General features: G+C 33.3%; 1 long non-coding RNA gene across 3 annotated transcripts in view; it reads left to right on the top strand.

Annotated features, from left to right (window-relative positions):
* LOC141583988 (uncharacterized) overlaps positions 1 to 15467 on the top strand; it is a 65152-nt gene that overhangs the window by 11295 nt on the left and 38390 nt on the right. The window contains exons 2-5 of one of the 3 annotated variants that reach the window (XR_012516825.1): positions 1810 to 1859; positions 2275 to 2411; positions 4518 to 4569; positions 7467 to 7760. This is a non-coding gene — a long non-coding RNA (uncharacterized LOC141583988). Of the gene's footprint in view, positions 1 to 1809; positions 1860 to 2274; positions 2412 to 4517; positions 4570 to 5416; positions 6102 to 7466; positions 7761 to 15467 lie in introns of those variants that run through there. The other 2 variants (XR_012516824.1, XR_012516826.1) reach the window with 2 other exon arrangements.

Genomic DNA, 15467 nt, shown 5'->3' with positions numbered 1-15467 from the left:
TTTTTCCTCATAACTTGTCTTTCAAGTTTGAATTATTTTGTTCTATCAGTACTATTCTACAAACAGTATTTTTCCTGAAATATTTGTAACTTTCAATTTAAGTATGCATGTCTTTCCTTATACTATGGTGCACATATGTAATTTTATTTTAAAATCACGTATGGTATACATGCTAATTTTTAAGTAAAATATTATCAAATATATGATTGCTTTTCAGAGTACGCTTGTGAGACCTATTTCTCTCAAGTTTGTTTCAAGTACTTACTGTAAAAATATTATCAAGAATTATCAAAGGTAAGAGATTGAGATAAAACATATACTATAGGCTAAGATAGGAATTACGTTTAAATCTCCACTCTTGGGTTGAATTGAAGAGAAAGGACTCAGATGAGATTTACTCTTAAGATCCAAAAAATGTGAGAGAAAACCTATTTAATTAGTAATATTTTGACAAGCTTGGCCTTGAACTTTTCCATTTTTGTACACAGGCTCCTATGCCTAATTATCCTGAGTCTTTTCATTTTTAAAAAAATCTTTTTTGTGCTTTTTCAAAATCACACAGAATATTTTCTTCCACTACTGGATGCTTGCAGCATGTGCTGAGTGGTGAAGACTTTAGTTAGAAATAGGATGTTATTAAGAAAGAAAGATCCATCTAAATAATTATTTACCAAATACCTACTAAACACACTAACACACACACACACACACACACACACACACACACACACACATACACACACACAGATATTTATTAATTGTATAAGTAGTCCTTGTGCTAGAAACTTGATATAATTCATTTCATTTAATTTTCACAAAAATCCTTTGACTATTACTATTTGTAATCTAAGAAGGAGAAAAGTGACTAAGATAATCAAGTAACTTTCGAAGTCTCTTACATCTAATGAATAGTTGGCCTTGTAATCAAAATCAGATTTACCTGGTTATAAATACTATGCTTTTTCCATTATGTGTTACATTTCAAAGAGAAATAGGACATAGTATTTACATTCAAAGAGATTTCAGTCAATTAGAGCACTACAAGAGCTACAAAAATAATTATAGTAACTTAAAATGTATAAAGGCATTAAATATCAACCAAAGCAACTCACCTGTTATGCTTACTTTTGATTCTGCACCGTGTTTTTCCATGTTCTATTGCTCAAGGTCCAAATACCATTTCACATTTGTGACTTTTTTCTAATGTTTTTCTCTTTTTATAGCAATATCATATAATTTTCCTAAGGATATTTTTAAATAATATCTAAAAACAATAATTCATGAATAATGCACACTGTACACAATTGAATGGATTCCTTGAGCAAGTCACATATTCATTAGTAGAAAATACATCCATTTTCACAGGATAACTGAGGTAGCATAATGGATAGTTGTCTTGGGAAAATATTTTACTTTTTAAACACCTAAAGCAAGGCTGTGGAGTCAGAGAGAGCTAGTGACAAAGTCACAGGGAGTGAATAAAAGATTTAAACAAATAACTGACTTGATTGGATTTGAATTTTAGGAAGATTAATTAAAAAAAAGAGGGAGAGAGAGGAATAGCAATAGGTAAAGATTCTAGCACCAATTGTTATATTCTGGAAAGGAATGAAGAAAGCCTATGATAAGGCAATAGTGGGGAAAAAGTGGAATAAGAAGGTAGAAATGACAACACCATTATTAGGTCAGCAGTTCTTATGTGTGTTTGTATGTGTTTGATGAATTTTAGAGAGAAACTGGAAAAGAAGCAAGAAAAAAGTGTACCTTGTACAGAATGTATATGCTCAACTGTTTTTTTCTATTTTATAGCCCTGAAAAATGAGATCTGTCCATGGGAGTGCTGGCATACTGTCTATCAGGTATGTTGGCAGTGTGGGAGAGGGAGAGAAGGTTGCGAACAGCTTGATGATGCACAGTAGGAGAGGAAAAGTCAGATATCCAGGATGATTCCATAGTTTCCAACTTCCGTGTCTGGATTACAGCATTAATTATGAGTGTAAGAATAGAGGATAAATAGACTGGGTGTAAAGACTAAATTTCTCCTAAGGATTAACAACATTTATAAATAAAAGCAAAGGGTAAATTTCTGCGGAATCCCAGCCATTTTCCTTTGGAAATATATACTATTTCTCAATTCTATTCTATATGATTCTTCCGCATTTTTTCTTGAGTAGTACAGTGATATAATTGTTAATTCACAATTACAAATTGGTTTATTTCCAGATTACTTTTTTAGTAGTCTTTTTTGTTCAATATTGTGTATTGTTTTTACAGTGCTTCAGTGAACTTGTTGCAGAATATTCAGGAGACTGGAGAGACCAGTGGTCTCTCTGAAACAGGAGGATGTTATTAAGGTGGCCACCAACTCAGCAATAGCCACCTAAGGTTGAGCAAAAGAGAAAAAAAATGGGGTAAGTTTTATACATCCAGCATGACATAGCAGCTAACAGGTTTACAGAAACCAGAACAAAGAACAGTTAATTAATTTGCAACATGTTTTGTGATGGACATTACATTTGAAAAAATAGCATTTTGAGAAAGGCATTGTATGTTCTTTGAGTGTTATCTTGCCCTGTGACGTTGCAGCTAGTCAGCAAGAAAAACAGGAGTTTCGACATGCCTGGGAAGTTTGCTGAGAATATGGGGAGAATAGATAAGGTAGGTTTTAGAGGGAATTAATTTTAAGCAGATCTAGGGGTTAGGTTTTATATTAAACAGCATACAGTACAGCAATTTTTACTTTATTATATGGCAACTACAAATTATAAAGTTTAGTTTTTACTATTATTTAATTCCCTTCTTCAAACTATCAACATAGCCTTTACACACAAAAACTGGAATATTGGGAGTATCTCTCTCCAGCCAATGAGCAAAGACATTGACTAACTCTTCTACTTATGCAGGAGTCAGGAGGGGAGGGAGTGCTGGAAAGAAGATTGGATAAGCCCTGGACATCTTCCTGTCATAAACCCAACTATAGGAAAATTACAAACCCTAAAATCTTTTCTTTGAGTGGGGTTGTGTTTTTCAGAGGATAAGTGATACTGCAGTGGTTATAGCTTTCTAAAACACTGAAAAAAAAAAAGCCAGAATAGCAGAAAATCAATACTAATAGTTTATTCATAAGGCAAAAAGTATAATTAGTTGAGCCTGACACTTTCTGTACATCACAAATTTTGTGTTCCACTGAGGACTGGTAGATTAATCATACCGAAGCTTTAGTCAGCAGATTCTCTCTCCATGAAAAATTACTGAGAGACAAACACTTCCTGAATTCCCTTTTTTTTGATTATTTTAAAATAAAATTGCTGATAAGATGTCAATATAAACACATTATTTATTTATTTCTTACTTGTTTTGTGAATGCACTTTTCAAAATATTCCTCCTGGTTACACATTTTCATATTCATTTTCTCACTTCTCAAGGAAAGTCATTGCACTGAAGAACATTTTCAACTAATTTTCAAGTATCTATATTAGCCCACAGGATATGCTTCTTCATTCAGTTTACTTTAAAAAATATAAGTCACAGATTAAATGAAGCTGTAAGCCTCTTTGAAGTACAAATGATACTTGAGAAGTAAATGAAACTGGGAATACTTGCAAGTAAAATATGGGAAAGAAATTAAAGGGTGAGGACCAGAAATTATTTACAGCCAGTGTCCTGAGTAAGCCTCAGAATTGCATCCTAGGAGCATCAAGTTCTTGTGTTACCATATGGATCTTAAAGAAAGATTTTCTTGGTTTACTGTAGTCTGCAGACATCATCATCAAAACCTGAAAGCACTTATGATGCTAAGAAACTACCTTTGCAGATTGTAAAAACAAAAAAGAGAGAATCCTACTTAGAGTCTTGATCATATCTGCTTATTTTCCCAAGGTTTTACTGCAGTGTTATAGGATGAATAAGCATCTAGTTATATCTAATAAACCCCATACCTTATGGCTGATGATTCTAAAGGCGCATGGCTTTGTTATATTCACTTGAAGTTCTGCTTTATTTTCTGTAAATGGTTGCTTATAGTGGTCCCTTGCAGCCTATGGTGATAGTTTACAGGGTGCTACGTTATTTTTGTTTACTTGAGTGGATGTTTATACACATGCCCTTTGGATTCAGGTGTTTACATTTTATTGTTAGTAGTTTGGTATGCATATGCAGAAAAATACTTACAAGTCATTACATTTATCTGTTGCTTAGAGAGATGATGATGGGTCATAAACCCAGATATTTAAACAAACAACCAGAACAGTTTGCTACTTTCAGGCAAGATTCTTGAACTTCTTTTCTTCCCTGCAATGAAAGAGGCAGCAGAAGGGAGTCAGATAAATAACCGTCTTACATATTATGTTTACTTGTAATATTGTTATGCCATCAAGTAGAACAAAAACCAGTACAGTTGCCTTATATTTATCAAGTATTCGCTCTGTGCCAGTCTTCTAAATGTTGTATGTGAATTAATGCATTTAATCCTCAACAACACCTTGTGAGATATCTACTCATATTTCCTGATTTTTAGATAAGATACTGAAGCACACAGTTTATAATAATCTGCTCGACTTATACAGCTGGTAAGTGGTAAATCTGAGATTCATGCCTAGAAAGTTTGGCTCTAGAATTCGCATGGATAATTACCATATATAGCTGTTAACATACGCTGATACCTGGGAGATTAGAATGGCTAATTCTCAGCTTAAAGCAATTTGTGAGTACTGTCCAACTAAATAAATTACTATAAAATGTATCTGGTTTATAGAAATAATAAAACACAGGAATTGATCACTGTAAGATCTGGTTCTGAAAAAAAGAAACAAAAAGATGCCATCCAAATTGAGAGAAAAATGACGTAAAATGTGATAGTAAATATTATAACCATATACACTAATTTTATATTATAAATTTTAAATGATTTGTTTTCTGAAAAGAATTTCAACACCAAATTATTAAAGCCTAATTATTAAAATATTAGAAAAAAGCTAATGAAATAATGATCAAAAATGGGAAAATACTAACTGAAAAAGCCATGTCATTACATGTTCACTGGTGAAATCTTTAGTAGTTAGAAGAAAAATATAATTATTATATTATATTGTCAGTTTTAAATCAAGAAAACAATGTGAGATTAAGATATTTATCATATGAAGTTAATATCTCAATACCAAATGTGATAATTCAATTAAAATAGGAAACTTTATACTGATTTCATACATATACATAATAAAACATTCAGATAGAAATACTAACAACTAGAATTAAACATGATACAACATTACAGAAAGGATTTGATGCAAGAATGCAAGTTACTAAATCAATGAAAGATCATTTAATCATAAAACATATGTTCAAATGAATACCTTAACAGACCCATCTCAAGTTTGTTTTTCTTTCTTTCTTTCTTTTTTCTTTTTTTTTTTTGAGATGGAGTTCCACCCTGTCATCCAGGCTGATGTGCAATGGCATGATCTCAGCTCACTGCAATCTCTGCTTCCCTGGTTCAAATAATTCTCCCGTCTCAGCCTCCTGAGTAGCTAGAATTACAGGCACCAGCCACCACACCCACCTAATTTTTGTATTTTTAATGGAGATGGGGTTTCAGCACGTCGATTGGCCAGGCTGATCTTGAACTCCTGACTTCATGATCCACCTGCCTCGGCCTCCCAAAGTTCTGGGATTACAGGCGTGAGCCAGGTGCCTGGCCCCATTTCGAGTTTTAAAATTGAGTTGAATAGTATCAGAATGATTTTCTTCCATTAAAATGTTTGACATAAAATTTTTATTTTGTTATTTTTGCGAATTTATGAGATACATGAGAAATTTTTATATGCACATAATGCTTTGTGTTAAGTCATATTTAGGGTATCTGTCATCCAAGCACAATACATTTTAAAAGTGTATTTATCCTACTCTATCAAACATTGAATTTAGTTCTTCTGTCTTACTGCATGTTTGTCCCCTTCAATATATTTCTTCATCCTCTTGGTTCCTGTTTATTCTCCCCAATCTGTATTGCCTATTTCCACTCTCTAACTCCACATCTTCAAATATTTTAGCTTCCACGTATAAGTGAGAACATGTGATTTTGTCTTTTTGTGCCTGGCTTAGGAAATCAAAATTTTAAAATTTTGTCTTTATATTGAAGAATGATCATATGATTTATGCTTCTACATTATTATTTAGCATAATTTAGAAATTTTGTTCTCCTCAATGATGTAAGCCAGAAATTAAATGATAAGTAATAAATGGTGGAAAGGGAGAGATAATCATATTATAGAGAGATGACATTTTATCCCTAGGAACCTAAAAAAAAAAAACGTCAGCTAGAAATGAACTTGAATTTAGTGACATTGTGGATAATTTTATAAAAGTCAGTCTGCCAGCAATACCAGACAGGAATGAAAATGAGCCATAGATAGTGGACAAGTAGAGATGTGAGAAATCCACATTCTCTTATAATGGTTAGGGAAGGCTTTCTGCAGGATATTGTCCTTGAACTAAAAGTTGAAGGGAAAAAGTACTGCACTTCTTGAACCAAAAAGGGAAGACTTGCTTAGTAAGAGGGAATGCAGGAAAAGCTGGCCATTTGACTGGATCCCTCTTTTCTTATTGGATTTTTTGGAGGTGGGTAACACTGCTCTTCCTTCTCTGACTTTCCTGTAGCGTTCTCCCCAGTTTGTTTTTGCACCTGATGCATTTTATCAAGTTCTACATAGTACTCTTATCTTAATATTGCTGAACTTCACATTCAATTATTTGGAATTAATAAAAAATCTGTTATTTTGTAATTAAGTACAAATGAGACACTGTACATTTCTCTAAATATAATTCAAATAAAGTTTTACATTTTCTTCCCTTTTATCAGAGTCCTAGATGAATAAATGAGAATCTATGCTATGAATGAACAGGGCCTAGAATTCTTAGGACCATTTCAATTTAATTCTGTTACCACTCATGGATAAAAATGCCTTCTTTTTTTTTTTTCTTTCCCATCTTTGACACAGAGTTAAGGATGAATGAATTGAAGACACCAAATACTTCTTATTTCTATTTTTTTCTACTTTATATGTTTTGAGTAACATTATTTTCCCCCATCTCTTTCAGGCACGGAACAATTTCTAAAGTAATAGTAAATGTTGATATTTAAAATAAATTGTGTGTGTGTGTGTGTGTGTGTGTGTGTGTGTGTGTGTACATTTAGCCAAGTAAGTGAACTGCAATCTGACTCAAGTCCAAAAGGAAGATGGTTCTAGAAACCATTAAAATAAATCCAAGTAAAAGGAAGGTCTTCAACATAGTCACAAGTCTCTATTACTACTGTATGTATATGGGGCCAAATAGTGGGTTTTATGGAGTAAAATTTTTCTTTCCCCCTAAATACATATGTTGAAGCTCAAACCCCAGCCTGACTATTTAGAGATAGGGCTATGAGGAGGTGATAAATGTGTAATTAAAGGAGGCCCTAATCCAACAGGGCTGGTGCCTTTATAAGAGGAGGAAGAGACACTAGAGTGATCTCTCTCGACCATGTGAAGACACAGAAAACAGGTATCATCTTTGTCAGGAGGAGAGCCTTCATCAGAATCTAAATCAGTTGACACCTTGACCCGCGAGCCACCGGAACTATGAGAAATAAACATCTGCTGTCTAAGCCACCTCAAGTATGATATTCAGTTATGGCATCCCATGAAAACTAATACAGGGGGATATTTTAAAACTCAGTTCTTTTAGGAAACACTGAACAATTAAAAAGAAAAAGACACCGTAATACTGTGTGTATCGCCTACTAAGGTCCTAAGGGCACACATAACTATGTCTTTCCAGAGGAAACCCCATCTAACAACTCAATGAATAGAAATGGAACCATTAATAAGTAGAGCAGAAATTATAGAGCAAATAGGGCTTAACCTCTAATGAAGAGTCACAAAGATCACAAATCAAGAAACATATTCACTTCTAGATAGTTTCTTGTGGCTTAATTTGAATTTTAAGTCCACATAGAAACAGCATAGTAGAATTATGCACAACACACATGCACCTACACAGAGAGAGAAAAAGATGGAGAGAAAGAATATATGTGATTGGACTTTTTGGAGAACACAATTTGCGTCGTACATTGTAACTATCATCAAACAAATACTATAAGGAAGTATCATCCCTATTTTTGAAGATGATAAACTGAGACACAAAGATACAACTTGAACATGATCCCATTATTTGTGAATTAAATAACAAGAATATTAGAACAGGGAAACCCACAACAATAATTGAGACAAATTGTAACCCTCATATCACAAGTATCGGTACCTCCAGAGGTTCTGAAGAATACTTTTGGTTAAGCAGTGGATTATTTCAAATGAACTTTCTGGTAAGGCTTCATGTGGCATTTGTAATTATTAGTAGTCAAAATTATGAAAAATTTGGCTTATAGGCTTTTAAAAATTTTTTTAAATTAAGAAGGGATCATCTCACTAAGTTACCCAGAATAAAATGAAAATTTGTTTAGTGGTATTGTGTACGGATACCAAAAATTTTGCCTGATTGTATTGTATATAGAACTGAAAAACATGCCAGGAATGGAGGCATTTATGAACAAGCTACTTGTGTGCCCGTCTCTCATTCATGGTGTGTGCTTATGGCAACACAGCTTATTTTCCGGTCTGCTCACGATTTCTGCTTCTTTACAACATTTGCTTTCTGTGATCCCACATAGTCCCTATTGTATCCCAACCCTGTGAAAATAGCTTTCCAGCTTTATCTTCGAATACAAATTGCCTCATTATCTTGAAATTTGCTAGATCAAATTTAAACATCAGGGAGAGTATGATTAGACTATTTGAGCTTTTTTTGTATTATGTCATATCATAGGACTCTGTCTATCTTATGGATCAGCCACCTTCAAATTATGTAGCTTCTAATCAATAGTGGTCAGAGAGGAGAGGGCTAGTGAGAAGAAAGAAAAACCTAATGATAGTTATGTCTTAAACAGGGTTTGTAACTTCATTCTGTTATTTTTTCAACAGCATTTATTTATTAAGTACCTACTATGTTTCAGACATTGTTCCAGGCTCTGAGTTACACCTGTGACCAAAATGAACAAAATTTTGATCCAGTTTAGGTGAAATTAAAGAGAAATGAACAGCAAATAAATGGATACATGAATATTCAGCATCTCAGGAGGTAATATTTCTTTTGGAGAAAGTACAAAGCAGGATATAACTGTGAAATGTGATAGGACTGCTATTAGTACTATTGCTAGTTAATTAGAGAAGACTTCTTTGATAAGGTGACATTTGAAAGAGGTATTAAGCTTGAGATGGAGGAAGCCAAACTATCTGAGAGAATGGAGTTCTAGTTGTCCTGTGATGTGAGCATGCTTGGAAAGTTTGAGGAACAGCCAAGGATGACAGTGTTACTGTAGCAGAGAGCAGCAGGAGAGCGATAAAAAAATGAGGTCCATAAGGGAGTGAATTTTAGGCCACAGAAAGGACTTTGAATCTTACATTTTTAGCTAAAAATTCATTTGAGCATTTGAGCAAAATAGTCCTATCAACTGATTTTTTTTTTTTTTTTTGAAAACATTATGAGGGCTGGCTGTGGAATATTTAGCAGAGTGACAAGAATGAGAACAGGGAATTTCTCTTTAAAGTAGCTGTGGATAATGCAAGCAAAATGATTGATGTCTATTTCAATTACATAGATAGTTTCAATGATTGAATCCAGCATACAGAGTAAAACAATTCACCATATTTAATATTTTCAGTGTAAACAAAATAGTCTATGATTTTTTAGAAATTAATATTTTAGGAGAATGTTAATAACTATAAATATTTATATTCATGAAGAGAACTTTCTATATTCTTATGAAGCTCAAAATTTACTATCATCAGTTAGTTACTTTTGCTAATTCATTAGGAAGGGTTCTGTGTGCACTCCAAGTATGACCTATTCATTTTGGACTCATTAAGAAATCATTGTTTTTCGAGCAAATGTTACAAATGAATATTTAATTTAGTGGCAATTAAGAATGTATATTTACAGAACATTTCTTATTAATTAAAAAACCCCAATGGCTAAACATAGAAAAGTTTGACCTTCCAGTATAACTATTCACCTGTCTCTGCATTATTTTTAAAAGTACTGGAATTTGATCTGACTCGGTCATGTCTCCCTCTCGAAACTCATCCCTTCCTAATGAGGTCCTGCTCCCCCGTTGGTATGCAGCAAGTCCAGTTCTTTGTATTTTTCTGTAGAGTCCAGCTACTTCTGAGGAAGGCTTAACATCCAGAAGCAATTCTGGTAAGCCACTGTTATAAAATGCCATCCCATTATTACTTGAAATGAGCAAAAATGACTGACTTACCTCAGAATCAGGTCTTCAGTACAAACAATATGTGTTGAGATATACATATGAGCTCTAGCCCTCAGAATCACAAATTTGAGGAAAAACTGCATCTCAGTCTAACTAGATTTTACCCACTCTTTCTCCTTTGGCTTTTCTTATTATTAAAAGGTAAGGTTGACATCAAATAGTAGCACACTATGTTGTAAAATTTTTACCAAACCAATCAACTAATTTCTGAACGGATATGTTCATTAAAGCCAGGGAGAAAAAAAAGCAGGTCACAGCCTGCTCCTGGAAGCTAAGGGAAATCATCTGTGTTCTTCTTCCTCAAGATAATTCCCCAAGAAAAAGATTATAAACATATTCTGCTCGTGTTATACTTAATCAAACATTAATTAGATACAATGCTTAAACCTCCAAGTCCCAACTGTAGAGCATAATGATTTTATAGTTCACTTCAACTCTTCAGGATAAATAACCTGCCATCCAAGCCACGAGCAGTGCTTACAATTTTTAAAAAAATGTAGTCATCCTGCTAATTATAGAGTCATGAAGAAATAAGAAATAGTTTTATATATTACTTTATCACCAGTAAACAATGTTTTTTGGGATTTTGAAATTGGTCTTTTGTGTTACATATTAGCCATGGATAAGAAAATTAATTGGACCATAGTTATTTTCTCATGAATGCTATGGATTAATGATTTGAAAAGGTTATTGGAGGATGGATACTTAAGATTGTTAGAACTAATAAGTAATTAAGGATCCTCTCAATTTGTAAAAATCTACCATATTTCTATGCAGCATTGAACTATACCACTCATATGGCCCAACTTGTATTTATGCTATTTTTTTAATGAGAATCAGTAATGATTTACATCTTTTATTGATCCTAGTTATTTGGGGTGTATGTATTTTTCAAATAAATCAAAGAATCACAAAAAGGGGACAGTTTTGGAAGGTTATGTGAGCATTTTGCAATACGTACTTCTGAGTTCTCACAGTCCTAAGCGATAAATTTCACAGGTGAAGTTCTTAAGACATGCAGAAGTTAAGCAATTTGACCCAACTGACTCAGTAAGTGGTAAAGCCAGGATCTACACTAGGATCTAGGCCAGGCTCTAAACCTGGATTCATTCTTGCACTCTTAACCTTTAGAGATATTTTTTCTTATTTAACCTTGAATTTCTAGATCATAATATAGTTTTATATAACATAAATATATAGACTCAATATTTTTGTGCTTTTTATAAAGAAAAATGAATGCAAGGGAAAATGTTACAGAGGAGGAAGATGCTCACTTAACAGACACATGGCTGTGGTGTAGCAACCAAACTTTGGACTAAGAGTCAAAGACTTGATTTAAATTCTCAAGATGATTGCTTTCATTAGACACCTTAAAATTGCTGAATGTTCTTTTCCTTTGCTATAAAGAATTGGCCATAACAGCTACTTTGTAGAGTTTTTGCAAATTCAACATCTAATATATAACACTTGATTTTATATTTAACTCTTTTATTTAAATAGATTTAGGGATACAAGTAATTTTTGTTACATGAATGAACTACATAGTGGTGATGTCTGAGATTTTAGTACACCTGACACCCAAGAAGTGTACATCGTACCCAATAGTTCTTGATTCCTCCTACTGCTCCCACCCTCCCATCTTCTGAGTCTCCAGTGTCTAATATATCACTCTGTGTGTCTTTGCATATTATATAGCACTTTAAATGAAAGCTTTTTACGAATAAGAAAGTTCATTACTTCCTTTTTAAATGTAACCTTTGTTCTATGTCATCTTATGTCTTATTTAAGATTATTATTAGACAATTTATTTGACACGTCTTTGCTGTCCTCTTGTTAAACATTAAGTAATATACAAGTTGGCTTAGGTATGTGATCTGGGTAGTTTCACCAGAACAGCTAGATGCTCTTTCATCATCCCTTCCTTTCTTCCTTGAGAGTAATGGTATGAAGTTGGAAGAACACCTGTCACTGATTTTAGTGATAATCTACTTAAAATCTTTTTTGAAATACACGAAGAAACAGATGTTGAGGGAAAAAGTCACTTGTAGCCGACTCGATTGGTGTCCTAGAGTTCTCTCTCACTGATCTCTTCCTGCTTTGAACATTGTTGGGCTATGAATGAGGAAGACATTAACTGGTCTTTACAAGATAATAATGAGATATTTGACAAGTTTTCTACAGAGGAAAGCAATGATCATTTATGAGTTAAAAGATGCCTGTGATTATATAAATATTAGAGCATCCCTTCTAGATATCACCTTGCTAAAATATAATTCATCAACTAGTATGGCAGAGGCATTTTTAAAAACATTATTCTACAGATGTATTCTGCAAATATAATCACACCAGACATTGTTCTAGAAGCTTACTTAGATGAAAGGAGGGTAACAGTGTATAAGGTATGCATTCAAGGTGAACTTTCCTTTTTAAATCAGATCTAGGTTTTAGGTCCATTTTCACCACAAAACTGTGAGAAATTCAGAATCACAATTAACCCTTTTATGTGGATCAAACTTATTACATTTGTACATAATATGCTAATGATTCATTTTATAGTAAGCATGTTTTAAACATTCTTTATTTAAAAACATAGTTGTTTACAATTGCCCAGAATGATAAACATTATTACCTCTATTTTAAAGAAAAAAATTACTTAAGAGAAGATAATTTAAGTAGCTTGCTCAAAATTATACAGCAGATACATGGAAGAACTAGGATTCTAATCTGGGTATCTGCCTCTAGGGTAAGTTTTTAATCATTACCTTATACTCTATCTTTCCTACACTGTACCATTTCACCATTTAAGGACCAACTAGGGAAAATGCATGAAAATCACTTAACACAGTACAAACCTCATTTTGAGGGCTTTATATAATGTGCCAATCTTAGTAAGTCTTAGGCATCACTGAAAGCCAATATAGGGCTAAATGCATTCTATGCCTTAGCTTTTATCATGGCAGTAATAATACTCTATATTTTAAAGATAAAATAAACATCATCTTTTGTTCCCATCAGCTCCTTTATTCCCTCTGCTGCTATTTCCATCCCTGTTTCACTGTTCATTAATACCTCCAGGAGAGGGTGAGCTGAGTCAGGACACCTTTGTGGAATTCAATCGTTTAATTAATCAGCACTTAGAAAATACATGGACTTAAAAGGAGAACATAGACATAAAAGATATTGTTTAGGCTTGGCCTCAGGAATTTAAAGATACCAATTATTTATGCTACCTATTCCTGTCATGCCATGCATAATAGAGTCCCTAAAGATCTCCATTCCACTTCATTATTCTCAATCAAGCTTGACTATAAACTCTAAAAAAAAATCATATTATTTTTATGGTTTCATTAATATAAAATTCAGTTTCAGAAGATGAAAAATCATGAAACCCATGTAAGCATTTTAGAAACTCAAAGAATGTTTATCTTTCAGTCTGTTCTATGGGCTTCTGTTTTTTCAGTGGTAGTTCTTTACCTATATTGGCGACAATTGCTACAGAATGGTAATTCTCCCCTGGTTTGTGCCACATCCAAAAAGTTCCACGATGCTCAAAATACAGGCTGAAAATATATATCTTCATTTTGTAGGTGTTTTCAGCCTGCTGTATTCCAATTAGATAATTGTACTGTTTTAGGGTTTCTGTGTTCTGTTTATTAAAGATCAATCTGTTTGAAATGGAAGAAAAGCTGTGTTAAATTCATCTACTTTATTTTATTCTCCACTTTAAATGTTTGTCAAAGATAGTTCATATTACCAGTATCAAAGCCATTCTAAGCTCTATGTGTGCATTTGCAAATAAATGAATAAAGTTTTATAATATTCTCAACAAAAGTTCCCTTTGTTTTCTATTGAAAACTAATTAGTTGTATTTAGATTTTCAATTACTATTAGAAGAAAACTATACAGAAAGCCACAAAACATTGTAAGTATTTCATGATGTTTGTGTGAGAGTTACTGCTTTTTAATGTTGGTTCCTGAAGTAAGCTTCCCATAGTATTGTCTGAAAATTATATTATGGTAAAGAAACAAAATTGTATTCTGCAGTGATTCAGGGTAAAAGAGGAATCAAGATGTCACTCCCTTCTTGTCCTGGATAGGGTTCTAATCTGTAGTTTATTGGTAACACTAACAAGGGAAGTAGAAAATAGATGCCAATTTTACTTCTATGTGTAAGTACCCAGCAACTCCCAGTGCAGGAAACTTTAAAGCCTAATTAAAAATTTTGGCTTGGACTGAAGACAAAAGAAGAATATTCGATTTTCCACTCTACATTTAAATATTGAGGCTGGTAACCTCAAACGTGCCTCTTGAAATAAGCCTGAGTCTAGGCATTGTTTTCTTTTACTCAAGTAGTTACATGGATAAAGATTACGGGCCTTTATAAGTGAAAGAAAATGACTATGTGAGTCTTTCTGTTAGGAAAAGTGAAGACATGCTCAGATATGCCTCCCATGGGGGAGAGAAATTCAAGAGATTTAGTTGTGGAGGAGCCAGAAGAAGAAATAATTGACTACATAATAAACTTGCAAAAGATTGCTTAGAGAATTTACATGACTTATTTCAAGATTACCATAACCCTGCAGTAAAACCCCATTGCATTGGCTTAAAGGTAGACAAATGGATCAATGAAAGAAAGGAGAGAATGCAGCAATAAACCAATAATTATATGATCAATTAACTTTTGGCAAAAGTTGTTAAAGTGAATTCATGAGAATAAGAAAGTCCTTTGAACAGACGGCACAGAAAAATTGGATATCTGTATATAACATAAAACTTGACCAGACTTCATATTGAATACAAACATTAATTTGAGATGGGTCATATACCTAAATGTAAATGTTAAAAGAAATAATCTTCTAGGAGAAAAGAAGAGAATTTCTTAATAAACTTGGAGTGGGTAAAAATTTTTGAGAGAATATGAGCTAGAGAAGCAGTCCCCAACTTTTTTGGCACTAGTAACTGGTTTTGTGAAATATACTTTTCCCATGGAGAGCAAGAGTTGGGGAGGGATGGTTAAGGAGTGAAACTGTTCCCCTTCAGATGTTCAGGCATTAGTTAGATTCTCATAAGGAGCACGTCACCAATACCCTTCACGTGTGCAGT

Source organism: Saimiri boliviensis, chromosome 3, assembly GCF_048565385.1.
Source record: "Saimiri boliviensis isolate mSaiBol1 chromosome 3, mSaiBol1.pri, whole genome shotgun sequence".
Lineage (NCBI taxonomy): Eukaryota > Metazoa > Chordata > Mammalia > Primates > Cebidae > Saimiri > Saimiri boliviensis.
The sequence above is the reverse complement of the archived record's forward strand: the minus strand, read 5'-3'. Positions and strand labels throughout refer to the sequence as shown.